Source organism: Protopterus annectens, chromosome 12.part0 (assembly GCF_019279795.1).
Source record: "Protopterus annectens isolate FY-2018-M chromosome 12.part0, PAN1.0, whole genome shotgun sequence".
In the NCBI taxonomy this organism is placed as follows: Eukaryota; Metazoa; Chordata; order Ceratodontiformes; family Protopteridae; genus Protopterus; species Protopterus annectens.
In genome coordinates, this window is record NC_056746.1 from 133461347 (window position 1) to 133485593 (window position 24247).

Sequence of the window (24247 nt, forward strand, 5' to 3'; positions counted from 1 at the left end):
GAAATATTTAGGGCAGCAATTGCTGCAGTATTATCCCGAACAAGGTCATTATGGAAATGCAGAACCAACTTAAGAAATATTTTGGGCAGCAATTGCTGCAGTATTATCCCGAACAAGGTCATTATAGAAATGCAGAACCAACTTAAGAAATATTTTGGGCAGCAATTGCTGCAGTATTATCCCGAACAAGGTCATTATGGGTAGGTGTACCTTGGCCACTGTTGGACTGAGGAACAAATCATGCAGATCACAGAAATATGTTAAGGTCACCTGAAAATGACCATCTGAGGTTGTGTTTGTTTCTGCTACACCAAAATGGATAACATTTCACTTTTGGCTTCCTGATGGCCAGGCTTTGTTTCCTTCTAGACCAGCAGTGTTAGATTTTGCAGAATCAGAAGGTGTATAACAATCATTACACACTGAAATGAAGCTGCCTATCACCTCAGCTGTGGGAGATCCAATTTGCTAGATCAAACAGCAAACACTTATGGGGCACTGATGAGCCCATATAAAGCGCAAATCAAGTCATATGTAGAGCTATTGGTGTTTGTCTTCAAATGCCTGAATGCAACGTTAAGGACTTTATAATGTAAAGAAAGTATATTGTCAATGGGCATTCAGATGTCTTAGAGAAGAATAATTGGTTGTGCTTAAGTTGTCATTTGCATATATCCCATGATCCTTCCTTCAGAGAAGGATTAAGGTATTGCACAGTGAAGAATCTTTTTTATTTGAAAAAATTCTGTTGTTGGCTTGTGGGCTTTTCTGTATTAACCTTTTTACCCTATTCTTGATTTTTACACAGTTTTTTGTAGTTTTCTTCATGATGCTTGAACTAAAGTTTGTTGAATTTTTTAAACCTGGGCTGAGGCCATGCAACCTTGAATTTTATTATATTAGCTTAGGAGGATCAAATGATAGAAGTTGAATAAGGGTGATTGTGAGGTGGAGTTCAGGGAACTGTTAAGATAGGCACTGGGTGGCAGTGAAGAGTTACTGAATAGCTGGGTAAGTACAGCAGAGCTGGTAAGGGAGATAGCTAGAAAGGTGCTTGGTGTGACATCTGGACAGAGGAAGGAGGACAAGGAGACCTGATGGTGGAACAAGAAAGTACAGGAGAGTATACAGAGAAAGAGGTTGGTGAAGAAGAAATGGAATTGTCAGAGAGATGAAAGGAGACAGGAATATAAGGAGATGAGGCGTATGGCGAAGAAAGGTGGTGAAGGCAAAGGATAAGCATATGGAGAGTTGTATGAAAGGTTGGACACAAATGATGGAGAAAAGGACCTGTACTGACTGGCTAGACAGAGTGACTGAGCTGAGAAAGATGTGCAGTAGGTAAGGGTGATAAAGGATAATGAGGGAAACATACTGACAAGTGAGGAGAGTGTGTTGAGCAGATGGAAATAGTACTTTGAGAGGCTGATGAACAAAGATATTGAGAGATAGAGAAGGTTGGATGATGTGGGGATAGTGAATCAGGAAGTGCAAGGAGGAAGTCAGGAGAGCTATGAAGAAGATGAAGAATGGAAAGGCTGTTGATCCAGATAACATACCTCTAGAAGCATGGAGATGTTTAGGAGACATGGTGGTGGAGTTTTTAACCAGATTGTTTAATGAAATTTTGGAAAGTAAGAAGATGCCTGAGGAGTGAAGAAGTATTTTTGTGAATAAAGGTGATGTGCACAGCTGTAGTAACTACAGAGGGATAAAATTGATCAGTCACAGAATGAAGGTATGGGAAAGAGTAGTGTAAGTTAGATTAAGAAGGCAGGTGATGGTTGGTGAGCAGCAGTACAGTTTTATGCCAGGAAAGAGCACTATAGACATGATGTTTGCTCTGAGGGTGCTGATGGAGAAGTACAGAGAAGGTCAGAAGGAGTTGCATTGTGTCTTTGTGGACTTAGAGAAAGCATATGACAGGGTGCCTAGAAAGGAGTTGTGGTATTGTATGAGGAAGTTGGGAGTGGCAGAGAAGTATGTAAGAGTGGTACAGGATATGTATGAGGGTAGTGAGACAGCAGTGAGGTCTGCGGTGGGAGTGGCAGATGCATTTAAGGTGGAGGTGGGATTGCATCAAGGATCAGCTCTGAGCCCTTTCTTATTTGCAATGGTGATCGACAGGTTGACAGACAAGATCAAACAGGAGTCCCCATGGACTATGATGTTTGCTGATGACATTGTAATCTATAGTGAGAGTAGGAAACAGGTTGAGAAGACCCTGGAGAGGTGGAGATATGCTCTAGAGATGACAGGAATGAAGGTCAGCAAGACAGAATATATGTGGGTGAATGAGAAAGAGGATAGAGGAATGGTTAGGATGCAGGGAGTAGAGTTGGCAAAGGTGGATGAGTTTAAATACTTGGGATCAGCAGTTCAGAGTAATGGTGAGTGTGGAGGAGAGGTGAAGAAGAGAGTACAGGCAGGGTGAAATGGGTGAAGAAGATTGTCAGGCATGATTTGTGACAGAACGGGCACCAGTACGAGTGAAAGGTAAGGCCTACAAGAGGGTAGTGAGACCAGCTATGTTATTTGGGTTGGAGACGGTGACATTGACAAAAAGGCAAGAGTCAGAGCTGGAGGTGGCAGAGTTAAAGATGTTAAGATTTGCATTAGGTGTGACAAGGATGGACAGGATTAGGAATCAGTATATTGAGGGTCAGCTCAGTTTGGATGATTTGGGGACAAAGCCAGAGAGGCAAGATTGTGTTGGCTTGGACATGTGCTGAGGAGGGATCCTGGGTATATTGGGAAAAGGATGCTAAGGATGGAGTTGCCAGGTAAAAGGAAAAGAGGAAGGGCTAAAGTAAGGCTTAGGGATGTGGTGGGAGAGGACATGCAGGTGGCTGGTGTGACAGAGCAAGATGCAGAGGACAGGAAGAAATGGAAGCAGATGATCCACTGTGGTGACCCCTAATGGGAACACCCGAAAGAAGAAAATGAAGTTTAGAAGGTGGAGAGTGTGAATATCCCTGTAAGGGGAACATTTGTGTGATTCCACTCAAATAAAAAAAAAACAACCAGTGCTCACCCAGTTCATTTGGCTTCATTGTATAAGTGTCCCTGAAAATCAGGTAGAATTGCTGAGCTGTATCCAGTCTTTTATTGTCAGGGATCTAAGGGCCTCATCTCACCCCATTCTTGATCACCAGTGGGTGATGAGAATTAGTTTCAGTCATTTTCTGAATTTTGACATGCTGCATTCTCTGAATGTTGAGATGGTGTACGGAATCAATATTAATTAAGTGAAGGCATATGGAATCCCATTTGCTACAAGATGCAGAATGCACCAGCCACAATATTTCCCTTGTTCCAGTGTACCAATAATTAGAGGTAGACAACTGCTTTCTTCTGTGTATCCAGTTTGGAAATCTCAGAAGCAACTCCTTTCATAGTTAATAGTTTCAGTTTATTACTAGGCCGTTGATCAGGATTCTTAATTGTAGCCTAGCTGTACACTCCCCATTACTAGCTATATATTTCCATAATGGATTGTGGGGCCACACCAGAGGATATACTTTTGATTTTACCATCCATTCACTGAGGTTGTGCTTAAAACATGTAAGGAGCAGCTTTGCTTGACATGAAGAGTGAGGCTGTTCCTGAGGAAATGGATTTAAGGAAAGCCATCTATTTCACCAGCAGATTCTGTTTATATTACAGTGGAGGTTCAGGTCTCTTTTATGGACATTTATTTTGGCACAGGCTTTGTGGCCATGAAGGAGGTTAAGCAACACAAGAAGGAACACAGGAAACTTTATAGGACAGAGGTCATACTTTAGGAGTCTGTATGAGACTTCGAAGGCAGGTAAAGGTTTAAAACATTTAACATAGCATATGTAATTCAGACCCTGGATGTTATTAGTGAGGAAGGTTTGTGGGTGTGTGTTAAGTGATGTTTCTATTTTGATACCTGCCTAAGGGATTATTATATTCCACTATGGGCATATCAAGAGAACATTAGAAATGAATGACCTGGAAGTTATGTCTTTGTTGACCATTTGGACTAAGTAGGATTTTCTGAAGGTCATTAATACACAGTGATCAAAGAAAAGTTAATTGTCTACAAAAGTGTCCAAGGCCCCAGTAATTATGATGATTTTGCTGTGAGTGTTTATGTAGTAGGGGCCCTAATATCATGTTTTCCTTAGGACTCAATGTTACACTTTATGCGTTTAGTTTAAGACAATGATCCTTGCAACATTCTTAGTAGCTTTTGATCCATTTTGGAGGTTCTTGCAGTCATCTGGAGAACTGATTAGAATTCCAAGTTTGATATAATTCACAGACATGGTCAGTCATGGTTTATTTTGATCTGGTTGCACTTCAGAGAAGTAAATAACAAATATGAGTGGACTCAGTTCCAAGACCTTGAAGACAGTGTGCTCCCAAACACAATTTGATCAGTTCTGGCTGTAAGCCACTTTGCTATCCAGCAGATTCCATAAGAATTATCAATAACTTACAAAAATGACAAGAAGACCCATAGTCAGCAGGGATTTTGAATAAGCAATGCCAGAAGAGAACTGAATGAATACCTAAGAAGGTATAGAACCAGTAACCCAGGATATGAAATAATGAGAGGATGAGAGCTTTGCCTGTGCTCTGCTGCTGGAAAAGCATTACTTCTCTCCATAGGGTATAAGTCCGTATATCCCTTTACTTATGTATCTCATGACAAATTGGTTCTCTGGTAGCATTAGAATGTGGCCTGGACACAGCTTAATATGCAAGGGCTTTAGTGCAAGAACAATTGCTCATAATTTTAAATGTTTAGTGTGAAGCCTCCCCTCTAGTGGGTAATACTTCCTTTGAATTGTGAGGTAGGTGGGTTGAACTTCCTACCTTTCTAGTGAAGCATCCATTATAATAACCTATAATTTGCTTAGCTGCAAGAAATGGCAGACTTAGAAGAAGCTTGCTGAAGACTTCCAGGGAGTGGCAGAAAGAGATGGTGCATATGCAAGTGGTGGGTCTACAGCCCATTGCAATGTAATGATCCTCATGTGACCAACCAGCACAATGAAGATTGTGTTGGTCATCAAGCCAGAAAGGTAAGCAGTATCTGGACTTGGACTTTCTGTTGCATCCTCGTTGACATTGATAAGGTCATTACACAGCAGGATTAACCAATGGCATAAAGAAGGGGAAGATTTTGGCAGGTGGATATGCACACTGAGACAAGGTATTGTTCAGAGGGCAGATTCATATAAAGGGGCCTAGAGTGTGAAGAAATGGTTGAGTAGTTCAAATCAAGGCCTGAAGCTTATAGGAAATAGTTTAGTAAACATTAGAAACAGTCAGGGGACAGTGTCAGTGACTTTACAGAAAAACTGGGCACCTGCTTCAATAGATGAGCAAGTGTGTTGCAAATTATTAGTTCTGAGATGTCAAGAGGCATCACTGGTCTGAAAGATATTGGAAATTACCTTAATGCCACTGAGGAGGTTAAATATCAAAATAAATCTCTTCTTGTTAGGAGGCATCAATCACGGAAGCACTGACAGACACATGTACACCTTTAAAAATGGATATCCCTAGTCTTTCTTATGCTTTGATAACATCAATGCACTGGAATAAATTGCAAAACCACACAATAGAGGGTCTAATATCCTTGGTCAGGTCCTTAACAACCTAGCCCCTCATTGATTAAATAGCCCTTGGCTGATTAAATAGCCCCTGGCTGATTAAATCTGACAACCCATTAGTTACCTTTTCTGTCAAACTTAATGGCATCACCCTACTACCAAATGAAACCATCTTCAGGGACTTTTCAAGGGCAAACCTACTTCAGCCTGCAGAAGACTAACTGAAATTCCCAACAATCACCCACAACCGGACCCAGCTGAGAGGGCTGCTACATTCACATGCAATTTTTACTCTCATCTAAATAGCTGCATAGAGACGTCTGTACCCATCTTCCCTGAATACAATAATAAATTCAGAAAAAAACATCTTTGATGGAACTCCAGTATTAATAAAACGAAAGAAGGAAATAATGAGAAGCTGCAAGAATGCCTCATCCTTCCATCTCAAAACCAACGCAATACATACCAGCAAGGAACAAAACCGTACTGTTAAACATATAATGCAGAGCAGGGACCTAAGGCCACTACAGATACCAAATGAAACTATAAATATTTTTTTTATTTATGTAAGGAAATTAAAGAATACTGTTCAGTAATACACTGAACCTATCCATCATATCACATATTCCAATCCGAAGGCTATAGGCAGTATATATTAACAGATAAATGTAGTGCTAACTTTACCCCATCTACCCACATTGTTACATCCACTATTACTTAGTTTTCTCTGTAATCACCTTGAACAAGTCATGGAATCCCTGTCAAGGGCTACAATAATGCTTCCATAGGACTAAACATACCAAGCTGCACTCTCGTGAATGACAAGTTTGCTCTGAGTTTGTAATCTAAATGTTTAACCTTAGCCTAGCTACAGGGTTTGTCACTGATACCTGGAGAACAGCCACTGTAACTCTTCTGTACAGGCAAAGCTCCTCTACAGACCCAGCTAATTATAGTCCCATCAGCCTCACCAGTCATATATGCAAAGTCATGGAAAATGTCATAGCAGATATTGTTTATGTAGATATAGGCAGCTTAACTGATCTAGACCACATTCAGTTTGGTTTTGAGAAGGGCAGGTCCTTTCTCCTGAACCTACTAATTCTTGAAAAGGTTGCAGAGTCTGTGGACAGTGGTGACTCTATGAACACTGCATATCTTGACCTCTTCAAGACTTTTGATGCTATTCTTCATGCTAGCATTACTGAAAACTTCAGCAGACTTAATGTAAACCCCTATGCTGTTTGCTGGATTGCAAACTGGCTAGCCAACAGATTCCAAATAATGAAAGGTGTTGGTACTGTCCTTCAAGACAAAATTATATCTAGTGGGGCACCACGGGGATCAGTGCCGGTACCTCTCTGAATGTAACTTTGCAACTAGTGGGAAGCCACAGGGATCAGTGCTGGAATCTCTCTGAATGTAGCCCCATAACTAGTGGGGCACCACAGGGATCACTACTGAACTATTTCCTGTTTGACATTTATTTTGCAGGCAGCAAGTCAATAATCCCAAAGTCTGTTTGAGAAGGTTTGTGGATGACTGCAAGTTGGGCAGTATTATTGCTTCATCCATTGACACTAAACTGTTCTGAAAATGGCGGGTATATGCCTAAGCATCATGTACTGAAAACTGCCTCAAGCCAAATGCAAAAAAAATGCAAAATATCAACATTTTGGCAAAAAGGTTTCCCCACCACATATTTTATCAGTGGTACTCCCCTTCAAACAGAAATGGTCATAAGAGACCTGGGTACTTATGTGAATAACTCTCTCTCTCTCTCTCTCTCTCTCAATCCATCAGCATCTTTACACCATAGTCAGGAAAACCTTATATCTGACCCAATTAATTTCTAAGGGAATGACCTATCAATTAGAAACACAAATATTAAAGACCTTAAATCTTTCAATTATCCTGATGAGTGACTCAAAAAACACCAAACACTCACAATAGTGAACTACAAAAGAATGATCATTTTAGATTTAATTTATGATTGAAAACAATACAAATTAAAACTATTTGTTTTACAGAGAGCAAGCCTCAATATACCCTCACACCCCTGATAATTTTATATACAAACTCTGAAAATTACCTTACCCTGGTATACCAGAACCTCACACAAAATTCTGCTAGTAAAAACTTCACTGAAAACAAAGTTCACTCATATGGGCATTCACTGTTACTCAGAGCCTGAAACACATTCACTCATATAAGCTTTAGCTGTTTAATGTGCAACTGTCCTTTTATATGAGAATAACTCTCCATACACTCAGTACCTTACCATCTGCTCCGAGATAAGCTGTGCCTCACGTTTTTGGCCATGAAACATGCAGTCCTATTTCAACACCTATTAGGAGCGGCCTTAGGTCAACAGGTGCTCCAGACTAAAAGGCTCCACGGCGCCCCCCACCACATCACCTGGTGCCCCCATCCTGGTCTACCTACACCAAATAAATACTGAAAAAGTGCCCCTACTAGAGCGGCACCCTAGGTGGCTGCCTAGTTGGCCTATGCCTAAGGCTGGCTATGCCTCCTATTTATTCATAAAACACTGGTTTTAGGGAAATAAATTTAAACCAACAAATGAAGAATACTTGTTGCAAGGATAAGTTCTTAGCTCAATGTATTCCCAGCCTATGGAATAAGTTACAAATACAGGTCAGTGAAAGTACCACTTTTTCTGCCATTAAGGCTAGTATTGATGATTGGATGGGAAGACAAAACATTATACCTCAGTTATCATGTATCACCTGGCTTGATTTGGGATGTGGTATGAATTGTGTATCTGCTTAAAAGTGTATATGGCTTGGCCCCTTAATGTCCATGTGGTGACTTACCTACTATTGTTCCTATGTCCCCATCAGGTGACATATGCTCGGCAGTATGTTATCATTTAAATGCATATCACTAAACACAAACAGACCAAATTCTCCATGTCAAGGCATAGTCTTCTACAGTTCATTAAAAACGATGGAATAAATGTAATGTATGCAAGTCAGACAGAACGTAAAACAGGTCTATTCAGCAGTGGATAAAGGCACAAACTGAGAATTTCAGTGCATACTTTAAAAATCTGGTCATATCTGCTGCCAAAGGTAACTCTGGATGACCTTTGAGTCTTAAGTATGAGAGAGAAGGCTGGTGAGTATTTGGCAAATTCCAGACTCTCTGTAGCTTATGTCAATGTATAGACCAAACAAGGACTTTCCATTCTATTTTTCAGACACACAAAAAAACCTGGAGCCCATTACCAATAATACAATGTGGCCCACTCGTTTGTGGTAAATCCCCTTCTCAGGAGAGGCATCAAGTCACGGGTCTATATTATAACCGTGAAACCTCACATACGCGAATACGGAAATGTCGACACATATTGAACGAACCACGAAAACACTGAATGTCCTGAACCGCGAAATTCAAAATGTCAAATTGGCATAGTTGGCCAACCCCACCACCCACTACGTACTGCCTACCCAAACAATATAAATAATCCACATACATACACTTAACAAAACCCTACATCTAACCCTAAACTAAAGCTTACATATATTACTATGTATGCACTTACCTTAACCCGCACCCTAACCCTAAGGTCCATAACTATTGCACACTTATCTTAAAGAGCTATACCAGAGAAGGGCCAACTATGACGATTCGACATTTTGAATTTCACGCTTCAGGACATTTGGTGTTTTCACGGTTCGCTCAATATGTGTTAACGTTTCCATATTCATGCAACTGTGGTTTTGCGGTTGTAATAGGTAACCTCAAGTCACAGATCGTACAGAAGGAACTCGTGCAAGCATACATGTCAGTTGTCACCAGTTTTGCAGTATATCCCTTAGTTGTCTCACATTTGTTGCCTTGCACCTTGTAAAATGTTTTGATTGCCTGATAAATTACCCAGGATCAGTCAATAATGTCAAACCTTAGAGTTCCATTCTTCTTATTGTTAAGCAAATTCACGTTGATGCAACACCTGTCTTTCTATTAACTTTTTAAGTGAATTAGACTAATATTTAAAACTCATCCCTGATTTTGGGTCTTTGTAAGCCCTGTTATTTTTGACTTCGGTATCTGTGGATTGTCTCATCATAAGGTTCATAGGTTGGTACTAGGCTATCGGCCCTAGAGTCTATACAAGCCTAGCCATAACAATTCCCTGGATATTTCTTCCCACAATATTTACTTCTCTGGACCCCTATCTAGCAGGATGACTGACATGATCCCCGGGGTGAATTTCCTATCTCCCATCCAATCATCAAGGTTCCTTTTGAAGAGGGCCAATGAGGCACTCTGCTTGACATGTATGGGCAGTCTATTCCAGAGTATGGGGAGTCTCTGGGTCAGGAACCTATCCCTCCAGCATGTTTTGTTCATTGTGATGACAAGGTTTAGATCCCTGGAGCATGTGGCTCTGAGGGATTGGGATTTCTTTAAGTGGAGCATGTCCAACAACTCAGGGTTTGACATGGCCTTGTATGTTAAGCAGAGATTGCCTCTGAGTAGACGATATGCCACAGAGTATAGTTGGAGGTTTTTTAAGACGGTCAGCATATGGCATCTGCTTTAGGCCTGTGATTCTTTTAGTGAGGTATTTCTGTGGCCTTTTCAGCTATTGCAGATGTCTTGTGAGGTACATACCAAATGGGGCATTATACTCTATAATGGGTCTAATGAGGGATGAGTACAGTGGGACAATGACCTCCTTTTTTCTGGATGAAAAGCCCTTAGTGATGAGGTGTGCCACATAGAAGGATTTCCTGACTGTTGTGGTGATGTGGTTATCAAAAGTGAGACCACTGTCCACCTTTGTCCCTAGGTCTCTCATCAAAACTTCGATGTTTAATGTCCTGCCACCTATGTGGTAATTTATGGGTACATGTTTTTTTTCCAAAGGGGATAACTATACATTTCTTTGCGTTAAGCTTGAGCCCATGGCTCTGGCACCAGGCATCTGTTTCTGTAAGACCCTTTTGTAGAATATCTACATCATTTGGAGATTCAGTAATGGCTCCCAGTTTGCAATCATCTGAAACTTTGTTAGCCAGAGTCCCTTAGTGTTGGCCTGTACTTCAGAGAAGTAGATGCCAAACAAGAGTGGTCGCAGGACTGAACCCTGAGGTGCTCCACTTGTCAGTTGTCTGGAGCTGGATTTGGAGTCGGCTACTTTTACAGTCTGGGTTCTGTCAGTAAGCCAGTTGGCAACCCATTGAGTGATGTATGGATTTATGCCCAGCTTAGTAAGTTTATCTATGATTCCAAAGTGGGGGATGGTGTTGAAGGCCTTGGCGAGGTCCAGATAGGCTGTGTGGACCACCTTACCCTCGTCCACAGCTCTGGAGACTGATTCTAAGAAGTCAATCAGATTCAGGAGACATGATCAGCCCTTCACAAACCCAAACTGGGTGGGGTCCAGTGTTTGAAGGTTGCCAATGTCTTTGTTTATAAGTTCCATGATAATGCGTTTCATGCACTTGCAGGATCAGGCTTGTCAGACTGATGGGACGGTAGTTCCCGGGATCCAAGGTGGATCCTCTCTTGTGGAGCGGGATAACTGTATCTGTGCGCCAGTCTGTGGCCACGAAGCCTAAGGTGAGGCTATAATTAAACATGACACTTAGGTGAGGTGCCAGTTCATTTTGTAGTTCATGTAGTACACAGCCTGGGATGTCCTCTGGTCCCATCTATGCTGTATTCTTAGCTTTGGAGAGTGCGGTTTCTACCTGTGTGGCCGTGATTATCAGAATTTGGCAATCTTTTGGTATTGAGATGGGCCCTTTAGGGGGTGAGAGGGGGGTGAAGTTGGCACTAAATTGATCTGCCAGGATATTGGCAATATCCTTGGGATCAGTATATTTAATGCCATTCTGTTGTAGCTCAGAGCAGATCTGAGCATTGCCATTTACATTTTTGACATAACTATAGAATGCCTTGTCGTTGTCTTTGGAATCTTTGGCAATTTTATTTTCGTAACTAGCTTTTGAGGATTTTATGAGGGATCTCAGCTTCTTACTGAGGCTGGTGAGGGAGTTTTTTGCATCTTGAGTTTTCCTCTTTTCTGCAACAGTTTCTTCCTTCTGTTGTATAGCTTGTTTATAGCAGGAGACCACCAGATTGGCTTCCTTTTTTTGGAGAAGAACATCTTGGTTCTATTTGGGATGGCACAATTCATGCACGAGTGGATGTGCTCGTACAATGCCTTAGTGTAGGATTCTGCAGTCGAACTTCCAGATCCCATCTGCGTGGGTGTTGTGAAGTTTGTCACTTCTGACTTCAGTAGCATGAAGTTGGCTTTGGAGAAGTTTTTTAAGGAGGTTTCCTTACTGTGGGTGGGGGTGGGATGTGGATGTCAAAGGTGATTTGCTTATGGTCAGACCTGACCAATGAGGGGGTGGCCACTGGTGTGGAGCATTTATCTCCCATGTTGGTAATAACCGGGTCTAGGATATTGGAGCCCCTGGTGGGACAATGGATTAGTTGATCCAGGGCATTGTAATTTACGAATTCCAAGAACCATTGGGAAAAGGAGTTGGTACCCGAGTAGTTTTCCCAATTAATGGCATGGTAGTTGAAATCACCCAGTATTAGGGTGTTTGGTTGTATCTTAATATTTTCCAGTATGTTTAGAAAGGTGTAGTGAGAATCTTGGGACATGGTGGGGGATCTGTAACAAGCTACAATTTGGATTGCAGTCTTACCTAGTGTTAATTGCATCTGGAGAATTTCAGATGCATTGTGTTGGGCAACTAGCCTGGAGGTGTGAATATCCTTGGTGAATATGGACACTCCTCCACCTTTAGTGTTTCAGTCTTGGTTCTGTGGCCGAAAAGTGTGGTAAGAATTGTAGCCTGGTATTGCAGGGGTGCTCTCTGGAGCCTTGAACCAGGTCTCAGTTACTGCGCAGATATCGATGTTCTCCATTTTTAGGAGTGCCTCGAGAGAGTGCATTTTGAGGTTAAGACCTCTAGCATTGAGTAGCATTACCTTCAGATTTTGCATGCTTGTATCTGTTATAGTGGTGGTTTTATCCTTTGAACCTTGCCTAAAAAAGGCACTATAGAGGTGGCAAGAGCTTTAGCCAGTAACTTGAATCTCAGGGGTGACAGGTGCAGACCATCTCTGGCAAAGCATCGTGGTTTATCAATCATGTCTTCCATAAGGTTATAATGCCTAGCTTTGTAATGTTTGTTTTCTGGTCATCTTTAAATTAGAATGAGAACAAGCCTCAGAAGTAAATGGTTTTAATAGACAATCCATTGTTAGTTATGATTTCATGAAGCCCTGGGTTCTATTCTTGGTATAGTGTTGAGGAAGGAACTCATGCAAGCATTAGGGTAGGAGGCTGGCATAATGGTTAAGGTGTCTACCTTACAAACACAAGGTGTAGGGTTTGATTCTGATATGGGGTAAATGGCTAGGCTTAAAATGGCCCACAAGGGCAATTAGCCTAGTACTAACCTATGAAACTATGAGGGATAGTTTAAGGAAGAAAGTACAGAAATGCAGCCAAGGTGATGCTACACAAATGAGATGATAATAGGTTGAGGGACGTGGATTACATAATGGTCACTACACAATAGAACTGAATCTGGTTATAGTTTTGCAATGGATAATCCCTATGGGCTTGTAATACAGTTAAAATGGAACTGACCTCATACTAGTTAGAATGTTTGGGCTCCACAATCATGAGATATGACAATCATGCTAGTGAGACTTTAAGCTTTCTAGCTAAAAGGCAGGAAGAGGTAGAAGGGTGTTAGACAAATAAGGAGAAATAAAGGTGACCCTGCAATTTACCCATTACAATCTGCAGATGTGTTGAAAATCTATATGAAATTGTATATGAACAGCCACTGAGAGAGAACACAGAGGGAGGAGGAGATAGAGAAGGTTCACCATAAGTTAGGATTACTGGCCCTCAGTTCCCTATTCCTTAGTATGCCCAGAAGTTTTGTTTGGGTTACAGTTTCACTTTTTAGGTTGTTGGCTGAGGTTATATTGAAAGATTTTGCTTCATTTTGGTATTGTTAAGGAGTGAAGAACATACTGTTTTGGGGGGAGGGGGTTAAAACAAGATTTTTATCTTGTAGCCATGTTTTGATGGAAAGAATTGTGGGTAATGTCCTGAAGTGCTGGTAAGGATGTGGCTGTGCATATAGTCATCAACATATTGAACTATGCTAATGAGGTGGGTAGCAGTACGCAGTTTGCTTATTAAAATATTGAATAATAGATGAGCTAATATTGATCCTTGTGGGATGCCAACAGTGACTAGTAGGAAGGAGGACAGATTTGGATTCCATTTGGCTGCTTTCTGCCTGTCAGTCAGATGGTGATGGAACCATGATAGAGCAAGAGCTGGATGAGGCAGTGGGAAGAAAATTCAGTATGGAGATGTGGGTGGGATATGGGTTCAAGTGTCTTTGATAAATCAAAAAATAGTGGCAGTATCAGGTTGCTATCATTGCTGTGTAAATTTATGATATTGATAAATTTAAGGAGAGCAGTGGTAGTACTATGATGAGGTCTAAAACTGGGTTTTGGAGAGAAGGTTGTTAAAGATAATGCACTGCATTACTTGTAAGTAACTATATGTTTCTAATATTTTAGACAGAGGGGAAAGGATGGCAGTAAGGCTGTGGCTGGAAAAGTCTGTTGATGTGCCACCTCAGTGCAGTGGTATTATATAGGTATTTTCCAGATGTATGGGATACAGCCCTCAGACCAGGAGCAGTTTATCAGTTTGGATACAGGGATTGCCACTCCATCAGCTGGTATTTTAAAGTAATTTGTTGGTAGCTGATCAGCAGCTAAAGAGGTTAGGAGGAAAGCAGTGGTAGTACTATGATAAGGTCTAAAAGTGGATTTTGGAGAGAAGGTTGTTAAAGATAATACACTGCATAACTTGCAAGAGGCTATACTTTTCTAATATTTTAGACAGGGAGGATAGGATGGCAGTAGGTCTGTAGCTTGAAAAGTTTGTTGATGTGCCACCTTGGTGGAGTGGTATTATAAAGGTGTTTTTTCCAGATGGATGGGGCATATCTCTCAGATATGGGTCACTTTATTAGTTTGTATACAGGGAGTGCTACTCCAACAGGTGCTATTTTAAGGCATTCCATTGGAAGCTGGTCAGCAGCTAAACAGGTTAGTTTTAGTTTGTGTAGAAGTTTCTTATAGTAAAAGTAGAGACTGGGATGAACTAGAATGTATTTGGCTGGTTAGAACAGGACAGCGGAGAGACAGAGAGCAAGAGAGAATGAGAGATGAATTGCTTTTATTACTAATCAGAGTTAGCATTGTCTGTATTAAGTAGGATTTGAATTGCAATGGTATTGGGTCCATATGGTTTCAGAAGTAAAATGAGAGGGTGTGGTGGTTTGGACAAGATGTATTAGTTTGTTTAGACATGACCAAAAAAATGTCCTGAATGTTTTGGTATTTATAATGTAGGTTGGCATATTAGGTTTGTTTATCCATTTTAATGTGATCCTTAGCAATATTTCTGACTCGCCTAAATGAATGAAATGCATTTTGTGTTCTGCTTTTATTTCAGTCTATCCGGAATTTGTTTCTTTGAAGTATAATGTGTTTAATGTCTTTTCTTAGCCATGCTGTGGGGTTTGACTTTTTTTATTTGTATAGTGGCTAAACTGTTAAGAATATTTATAAAAGTTTCATTAAAATGTGAGAGCTAAGAGGCCCTTTATTTCATAAACCAATCAGTTTATAATTATTGTAAACGCATTAGCTCGCAAACACAAATTCAAACAGGTTTTCTTTCAGTTACCTCAGGCAGTGGATATGTGAGACAGTACCTCTGTACCCTCAAAGTTACTTAAAACAAGAAATGTCCTTTAGTTGCATACAATCATAGACCTTTTTTTCTTGCTTATCAATGGTGAGACAAAATGTTACACTAAAGGGTTAAAACCGCTGGCTGCAGCCTTTATTGGGCACCTAAAAAATAACATTCAAGTAAAGTTCAAAAGGCAATCTGCCGAGGCTGACACCCTACCCAGTACTGAAATCTTAGTCGATTTAAAAAAGCTTTTGATTCCAAAGAGTGTGCAATTATTTATGGGCAGGACAACTGTTTTGAGGAGTTTGGGGACGCTGTTCAAGGTTTACATGTATCACACACAAGAAATGTGTGATCTTCCATGTTGCCCTTCTTTTTAAGAGATTGCCCAGGCACAGCTGACTTTCATCCCCAGTATTATTTCTTAACCTGAATGCCTTGCAGTGTGACTGAAGGATGGAGTTTAACCAAGGAAGGTGGGTCTTGTATTCATGCTTAAGGATGGCTGTCTTCTGCTGGCCTTAACCCCCCAAAAAAGACTACCAGTATTTTAAAACCATTAAAGATCTTTTAAAAATCAGTATAACTAAATTGTAAGCATTTTTGTTAATAACACAGACAGAGATACCCATAGACAACCAATGTTATTTGCCTTCCAATAATACATAAAATATCTAACATACAATGGGAATAGTATAATAGTTTCCAGTGAAGATTCTGGAGCTGAACTTCACACCCATGTCCGTGTCTTTATTACAGAATGTACATGCTTGCGATTTTTAATAGCTAGGTAACTCTTAAGAAACTACCCTCCAAGAAAATGTCTGCATGTTTCCTTGGAAAGACAGGGCAGAAAGCGTTGGGTTCTAACACTAATTGAGCCTCCCTCAGGCTGCTCAGCTGACCTTTAAGAAGGGTGCATTATAAAAACAGTACTAATGCATATCATATTTTATTTTATTTGAAGGTTCACCTTGAGATTTCATTAAATTTCATTTCTGCTTATGTTTGGTAAAAATAAATTATATAAATTATTAATGCTGTATTTGTCAGTTTTTCAGCAGTGTTAAATGAAACAAAATATACAGTAGTTGTCTAACCCTAATCATTTTTTCTCATTTTATAACAAAATAACAAGTTTATTATTTCATATATAACCCACAACTAACACACATAAACACACACACACACACACACACACACACACACACACACACACACACACACACCATGAGTAAAGAGAAAAAGCGTATGCTTGCTGCTTGAATAACTAAATTCTCATTCCCTGACCTTCTCAAAATGAAGAAATGGTAAACATTACTGAAGGATGAAATGCAAGAAGCAAGGTTTACTAATGGCTTTTAATGGGGACAGGATGTATGAGCTAATTGGATGCTGATTATAATGTTCTTGTTTACAGACATTATATACATATTCAATAGCCATCCATATTTAACTGTGCCTGATTAAGCAATGATTGGCAGCTGTGTTTTTGTACTGCTACGGTTTTTAATGGTAACGATTAAGAAAAAAAGCTTTTATCAAACTGGTCAGGTGACTTATTCTGGGTTCCTTAACTGGTACCTAGAAAGCAAAGCTTAAATGCAGGGGCAAACGTGGATGAAAGGAACACTGGTCTACCATCTCTGAATGTTTTTCAGGAGTTACAACTGCCATCTTATCTTTATATACAGTAGTTATTTTTGTCAAGTTCACATTTTGTGCCCTTCCTCCTCTTGAGTAGTTATTCTACACCTCAAGTTTGATCATGTGACTTTCTGGCAGCAACCTCATTTACTGGTAAACAATTTCACAACGCATTCATTTGTTTATTATGTAAAGTAATGCTACCTCATATCTCTTTTGAAAACTCATCTAATCAATCTCCATCACTGACCCAGGATCCTGACATCATTATTTCTTATTACCTTTATGTACTTCACCTTATAGAGTCATGAGAGGAAGCTAAGCTTTAACTTTTCATCTGCTGGAACCAATGGTGTTGTCATACTTTCTAACAATGCATAGCTCAGCATGTTTATTCATTCATTTCACTTTATCCTTTTCATAGGCACTGGGGTACAGAAGTCCATCCTAGCAAGCACATGCGCACACACACACACACACACACACACACACACACACACACACACACACAGATGTACACACACACACACACACACACACACACACACACACACACAAACATACATACAAACATATACAAACACACAGGCACACACAGGTGTACACACACACAAACACACACACACCTACTGGCAATTAAAAGGCTAGCCAACTCACCCATCAGTATGTGTTTTGCAAAATACAAGACAAAACCAGAGGCTCATCAAAAATCTACACAAGCACAGACAAGTCATTCAGACTTACAAAGAAGAACTCAAGTCAGAATATTACCAGCAAAACTAAACAGCAACATCAACCTTTGCACCATTCAGCTGCCTTTTATTTTTCAATACTTATTATGGCTATAATGAATTAAACTAAACATTTAGAATGCTATCTACAAGAAAATGACAAGTACTGTCTATACATACTCTTTCTTTGTTCATTTACTAATGAACCCTTTGTACATATAAATATTATTTCTCAAAAAAAAAAAACATAAACATTTGCCAATTACACATTAATTACACATTAAGTCATTAAGTGGATTTAAAATGAGGCTTTACACACTCCAGTAAGCAGTTACAAAGCTGAAGCAAGGAAGTTTGAGTTTCTATGTAAAGTGATACTGTTTAAGTCAGAAATTTGTGTTGGCCGGGTAGTTAAATATCTACAGTTCTATAGTGTCCTCCTCACTTGGCATAAGTATGACTGTAAAATGCATTTGGAAAGGATAATACCTTTTGTATTTTTGACAGATGAAATTCTAGTGCACTGTCTAATGCTGTGACATCCTGTATTACTACTTCATTGCAGTATAGCTTAATATGTGCAATTAAAAAATACATTTTTGCTACCAAATGTTAAGCTGACTGGTTTGCGTCTATTCACTACCCAACACATTAAAGCTTACTGCAACATTCTGCACTTACTCATAGAAAATATGCTGGTCTTGCTAATTGAATTTCAGTGAGATATTAGAAAATGCTTATCTTCTTCTGACATAGTCCTTTTTCAGCTGTGTTCTCACTGAATGTCAGGAAGATAAAATGTAGCTATTCTTTAGCCAACTTAAATATCTTATTCGCTGTTTTATAACATTTGTATCACAAGGTTAAGTTTAGGTGCTGTAGTTCTTCTGAGGCTTGGTTGTTATGCTGATTGTATTTCAGTGACACATTAGAAACTTATTTGTCTTCTCCTAACGGTCCATTTTCACCTGTGGGTTCACTGCAAGTCGGGATAATAAAGTTTAGTGCTTCTTTAGTCAACTTAAATATCTTGTCTACTATATTATAACATTTTTGTCAGTAAATTTAATTTAGGTGTTATGGTCCTTCTTGTCTACTGTGCCAACTTTTATAACTTAAATTACAAACAAATTGGATAGCTTACAAGAGTCCTGTCTGATTTATCACATATACATTATTCCTGTGATTACATAGCTGAGTTATCTTCTAGGATGTCAGATTTTTTTATATATCATCGTAGAATCTGTGTAATGTAATAGTTATGATAAATTATTATATTATTGCTGTGGATGTCTTACCTTTTGATGACAATATGAAAATTATGGCATGTAGCTACGCTCAAAATTTCCTTGAACAGCATTTATTTTAAATATAGGTTCATAGGTTCATAGGTGTGTACTAGGCTAATGATCCTGGAGCCTTTACAAGCCAAGCCCAAAAACATTTCCGAGGCACCGTTCCACCTGATGTTAGTTCACACTGCCCCTATCCAGTAGGGCAACTGTATTGATCCCTGGGGTAAACTTTCTGTTACCCATCCACTCGTCAAGATTTCTCTTGAAGAAGGCTAGCGAGGTGCTCTTCTTGACATGAACGGGGAAGCTTATTCCAGAGTATGGGCAGTCGTTGGGAGATGAACCTGTCCCTCTAGCATGTTCTGCTAATTATGGTAATGAGGTTGTGATCTCTGGAGGGTGTGGCATGGGGGGATTGGGATTTCCTTAGGTGTAGCATTTCAAGTAGGGCTGGGTCAGACATGGTTTTGTAAGTCAAGCAGATATCACCTCTAAGTAGACGATAAAAGACTGAGAAGAGCTGAAGTTTCTTGAGTCTGTCCATGTAGGACATGTGTTTAAGGCCTAGGATCCTTTTTGTGAGGTACTTTTGTGGCCTCTCCAGCTGTTGTAGGACTCTGGTCAGGTACATGGCAAACAGGGTGTTATATTCGATGATTGGTCTATTGAGGGATGAGTAGAGAGGGATGATAACCTCTTTCTTTCTGGATGAGAAACCTTTGGTTATAAGATTTGCCATGTAAAAGGACTTTCTGACCACAGTGGCAATGTGGTGGTTGAAGGTGTGGTGGCTGTCAACCTGGGTGCCCAGATCTCTTATGGCCTCTTCAGTGTTCAGTGGGCTCCCATCAATGTGGTAATTCATGGGAAATTAGTATTTTCCAAAGGGGATGATAATGCATTTTTTGGCATTAAGCTTCAGGCCATGGTTTCGACACCCATCATTGGTCTCAGAGAGGCCCTTTTATAGGATGTCTGCATCACTTGGATAGTTATAATGACTCCTAGCTTGCAGTCATCAGCAAACTTGGTCAGCCAGAGTCCTTCTGTGTTGGCCTGGACGTCTGAGAATTAGATGCCAAACAGGAGAGGGCCCAGGACTGAGCCCTGTGTGACTCCACTCATGACCAGTCAATAGTCTGACTTGGAATCTGCAGCTTTCACTCGGTGGGTCCTGTCTGTGAACCAGTTTGCAAGCTACCTAGTGATGTAAGAATTGATGCCTAGTTTGGTGAGTTTATCAATGATACCTGAGTGGGGAATGGTATCAAAGGCCTTGGCCAGGTTGAGGTAGGCTGTATGCACTGTCTTACCCTCATCCACAGCCTTTTGTGACTGCCTCAAAGAAATCAACCAGGTTCAGCAGGTAGGATCTCCCCTTGACAAAGACAAACTGTGTGAGGTCAAGAGTTTGGAGATTGCCTATATCTTTGTTAAGCAGGTCCATGATGATGCGCTCCATAGCTTTGCATACCAGACTTTTCAGGCTAATGGGGCGATAGTTTCCAGGGTCTGTAGTTAGTCCCCCTTTATGAAGCGGGATGATTGTAGCAGTGTGCCATTCATTAGAGACATAGCCTGAGGTAAGGCTGTGATTGATCAGGGCACACAGATGTGGTGCCAGTTCATTGTGTAGCTCATGTAGGATGCAGCCAGGGATATTATCAAGTCCCATGGATACTGTATTCTTGGCTTTGGACAATGCAGCTTTTACCTGTGCTGCAGAAATGGTGGGTACCAGGCTTTCTTCTTCTATTGTGATAGGGCCCTTGGGGGGGGGGTAAAGTGTGCACTGAATCTGTTTTATATGCACACATGTACATATCTCTCTTGTACATGTCTCTCTTGTTTAATTCATTTTCATGTATACATTTTTGTGATAAAATGCTTTATTGTTTCACAAGATTTACAGGACCACAGTGATGCCAGAAAAATTCCTAGCAGCCAGTGGGATCAAGGCATTAAACCACTCTGGGCAGAGCAAGACATTAAATCACTCTGGACAGACCACAAGTCCATCACAATGCAGACAGACACACAGAGATACAAAAGCATACACACACAGACACACACACATATTACATGTACATCTATGGGCAATTTGCAGAATGCCAACTCATCTGCTGCATATCTGTTGGTGCTGGAAGAAAACTGGAGCACTTATAGAAAACTGGAGCTCTCACAGAAAACCCATGCAGACTGAGGAGGAACACACAGATTCAATGTGTGCATACCGCATGCCCTAATTCAGCCATAACTGCTTTTGCTTCAAGTAATTTTCAGGTAATTAACAAATACTCTGCAAGGTGATCACATATTTTCTTGTCTTTGTAGAAAACATCTCCTTTTTCTATGTGCAAGATAGATTTTTTCCTTCCCTTTTTCAGTTTTGGAAGTAGTTAGGCTGTGTTAAACTACTCTTTCCCTTCTGTTTTGAAGGTATCATTTATTCATATTATTTGGGAGCTTTGCATAAATAGTGCAGTGGTGCAGTGGTTAATGTTGTCACCTCACAGCAAGAGGTTCTTTGGTGCAATTCTCAGCTGGGGTGTCTTTTGTGCAGAGTATGCATGTCCTTCCTGCATTTGTATAGGTTTCCTCCAGGAACTCTGGTTCTCTCTCACATAACAAAGACATGAACCTGGAGTGATTCTCCCTGGGCCTTTGTTGAAAATAGGCTCTGTCGTAGGTGGACTTTCCTGGTCAGCAAATGTTAAATAAATGAGACTTCTGTGTTTTTCTTCATATGTAGTCCAAAAAGTAGCATAATTCATAAAGGGAAATCATGTTACACATACCTGTCTATTTGAATGTGAGTTGTATTGCAAGTGTATAGGTTTATAGGAGGTATTATCCAACAGTATGTACATAGATGTACAGTATACAATGTGATAGTATTGCACTGCTCTTTGACGTAGTCATAGTGTTCATCTGCCTCTGTAACATGTACTTTTTTATAAGAAAGCTGCTGCCATGGTGCTCACTACTGCATGTGTCACAGAGGTGGTCTAAGATGGTGACACTTCCATGCCCAGTGATTATTAATCATGGCCAGTGGCAATTCTTTGACATACTCACCTTGCAGGCCCTAAATGATGGACCTGCATATTTTGTGTACATTTTAATATTCATATTTTGCCTTAGGATTATTCCTATTAGAAGCAGATATGTATTGTCACTACACCAGGGGTTGTACCATTTGTGGCTGTACACAGGTGTCCGTGTGCATGAAACCTTGTTACATTATTTCTCACTGTGGCTTGCTTTAACAATTTACATAAATTTGTTTTTATTTATTTATTTTTTTATTATTATTTCATGCAGCTGATATTGCTTAAATGGCTGTCCTATGGCTCCTAGATCTACCATTCCTTTGGAAATATTTTTTCACTTTTACTGGAACAGAAATAGCTTAAAACCACAATGTAATGTTTTTGGGGAGTTTCTCTCTTCCATAATGTTGTGCAACTATGAAACTGATATAAGCAAAAGCAGTGGATAGTGGGGGCTTGTTCTCATGTGGTTCAATCTGTGTCATAACAATGAATGACAAAGGCAAAATTAAATAAGCTAAGGTCTTGGAAGTGATTTCCATGTGACTCAGATCCAGACCTTCAGTTTGGAAGCTGTTCTGTCATGTTGCCACATCAGAATGTTGTGTTATAAATTAGGTGGTGGCAGCCTGCACCTGCTCTCCAATGACCATGGAAGAAGCTTAAACTCCATCTATTTGCCATTACTGAAATGAGAATTTAGCCACTAACTGTCACTGCATAATTGCTTGTTATAGGTGTACCATTCCATAATATGGGTGAAACCTCACTGGCATGGATTTCATGAACTGCAAAGGACTTTGGAATGTGTTAGATCACAGCCCAGCTCTACACAATTGTGAACATTTTTTATGAATCCTAACCATTGTTTATAATGTTATTCATGTACACCAGCAGTATTATTTTTATTTATTTATTTATTTATTTATTTTGCCCAAGCACTATATTTTTTGGGAGGACAGGGGTTACTTTCAAGAGGTTGAACTGTATCTTTAATACAAATGGTCAAAAGCAAGTGATCTAATCACAACTGATGGAATGATATTTTGCAGTGTATCTTACCAGTTATAACTCTTATAGTGAGGAAAGTTTATGATTTTTAATCAATTAGTTTTCTTATCAATTTAGAAATAATATTGAAGTTTGCTTTATCAAAGTGTGCTGTACTGTGAAAGCTGGTGGTGCACTTCCAGTGTGTTTCTTCCTGTTGTATGTTTGAAGACTTTAAGTGATATACTTGGAAATGGAAAAACTTAAGTACAATAACAGAAAATACATGCTAATTCCAAAACTGTTATATTTAAAATCTAAATGAAAACTCCTGCCAAGCTGGAACTTCCAGTGAATGACCTCTCAAACCTCTTGACTCAGAGGCACATGGCATATATGCAAATGACTCTTATGAACACCAGGTGTTTCGGAGAATTCCCACTTTTGTGAGATATAGTGACCTTGGAGTTAGAATATATAAGAAGCAGAAATATAGGGGTGCAGAACCCCCATTACAGAGATTCATGCAGGCTTGCACTCTTGCAAAACAAAAAATCAAGTTTCACATTTTATTGCTACTTGAAGATGATTGTGCTTTTTTTTTCCAGAGTTCCAGTGACTTCTGATATCAAATCTTGAATTTCTGATATCTTGCCATTTAGTTGCAATATGGCAGGTAGCAAATGTATAGCACTGTGGTATTGGTATTATAACTTCATTACAGGGCTATTTTACTGGCTGAAATTCATAGAAAAATGTCCACCAGCAGACACATATAAATGAAGGGTACCGATTAAGTGACAAATGAGTACACTGAATATGATTTAATTTTTACAGTCTCTTGAATAATTTCATGCTAAGCAATTTTTTCAAAGTCTTTTGATTAACTCATCCACTGCATATTAAAGGTTGGCCATGTACATCTTTTTGTTCTGGAATGCTATTTGGTTGGGAGGGAGTAATGGAGGTAGTGGTTAGTGGTAGGTTGACAGGAAACAGGAAGTGAGGTATGCTGCTTTATTAGTTAAAGGGGACTGTAGTATTTAAGGGAGTGGGAGTGAATAGTCAATCTCTTCAGTATGGGTCTAGTTTGCAGATAGCAAAACTTCACATGTCCAAGTGAATAACATCCAAG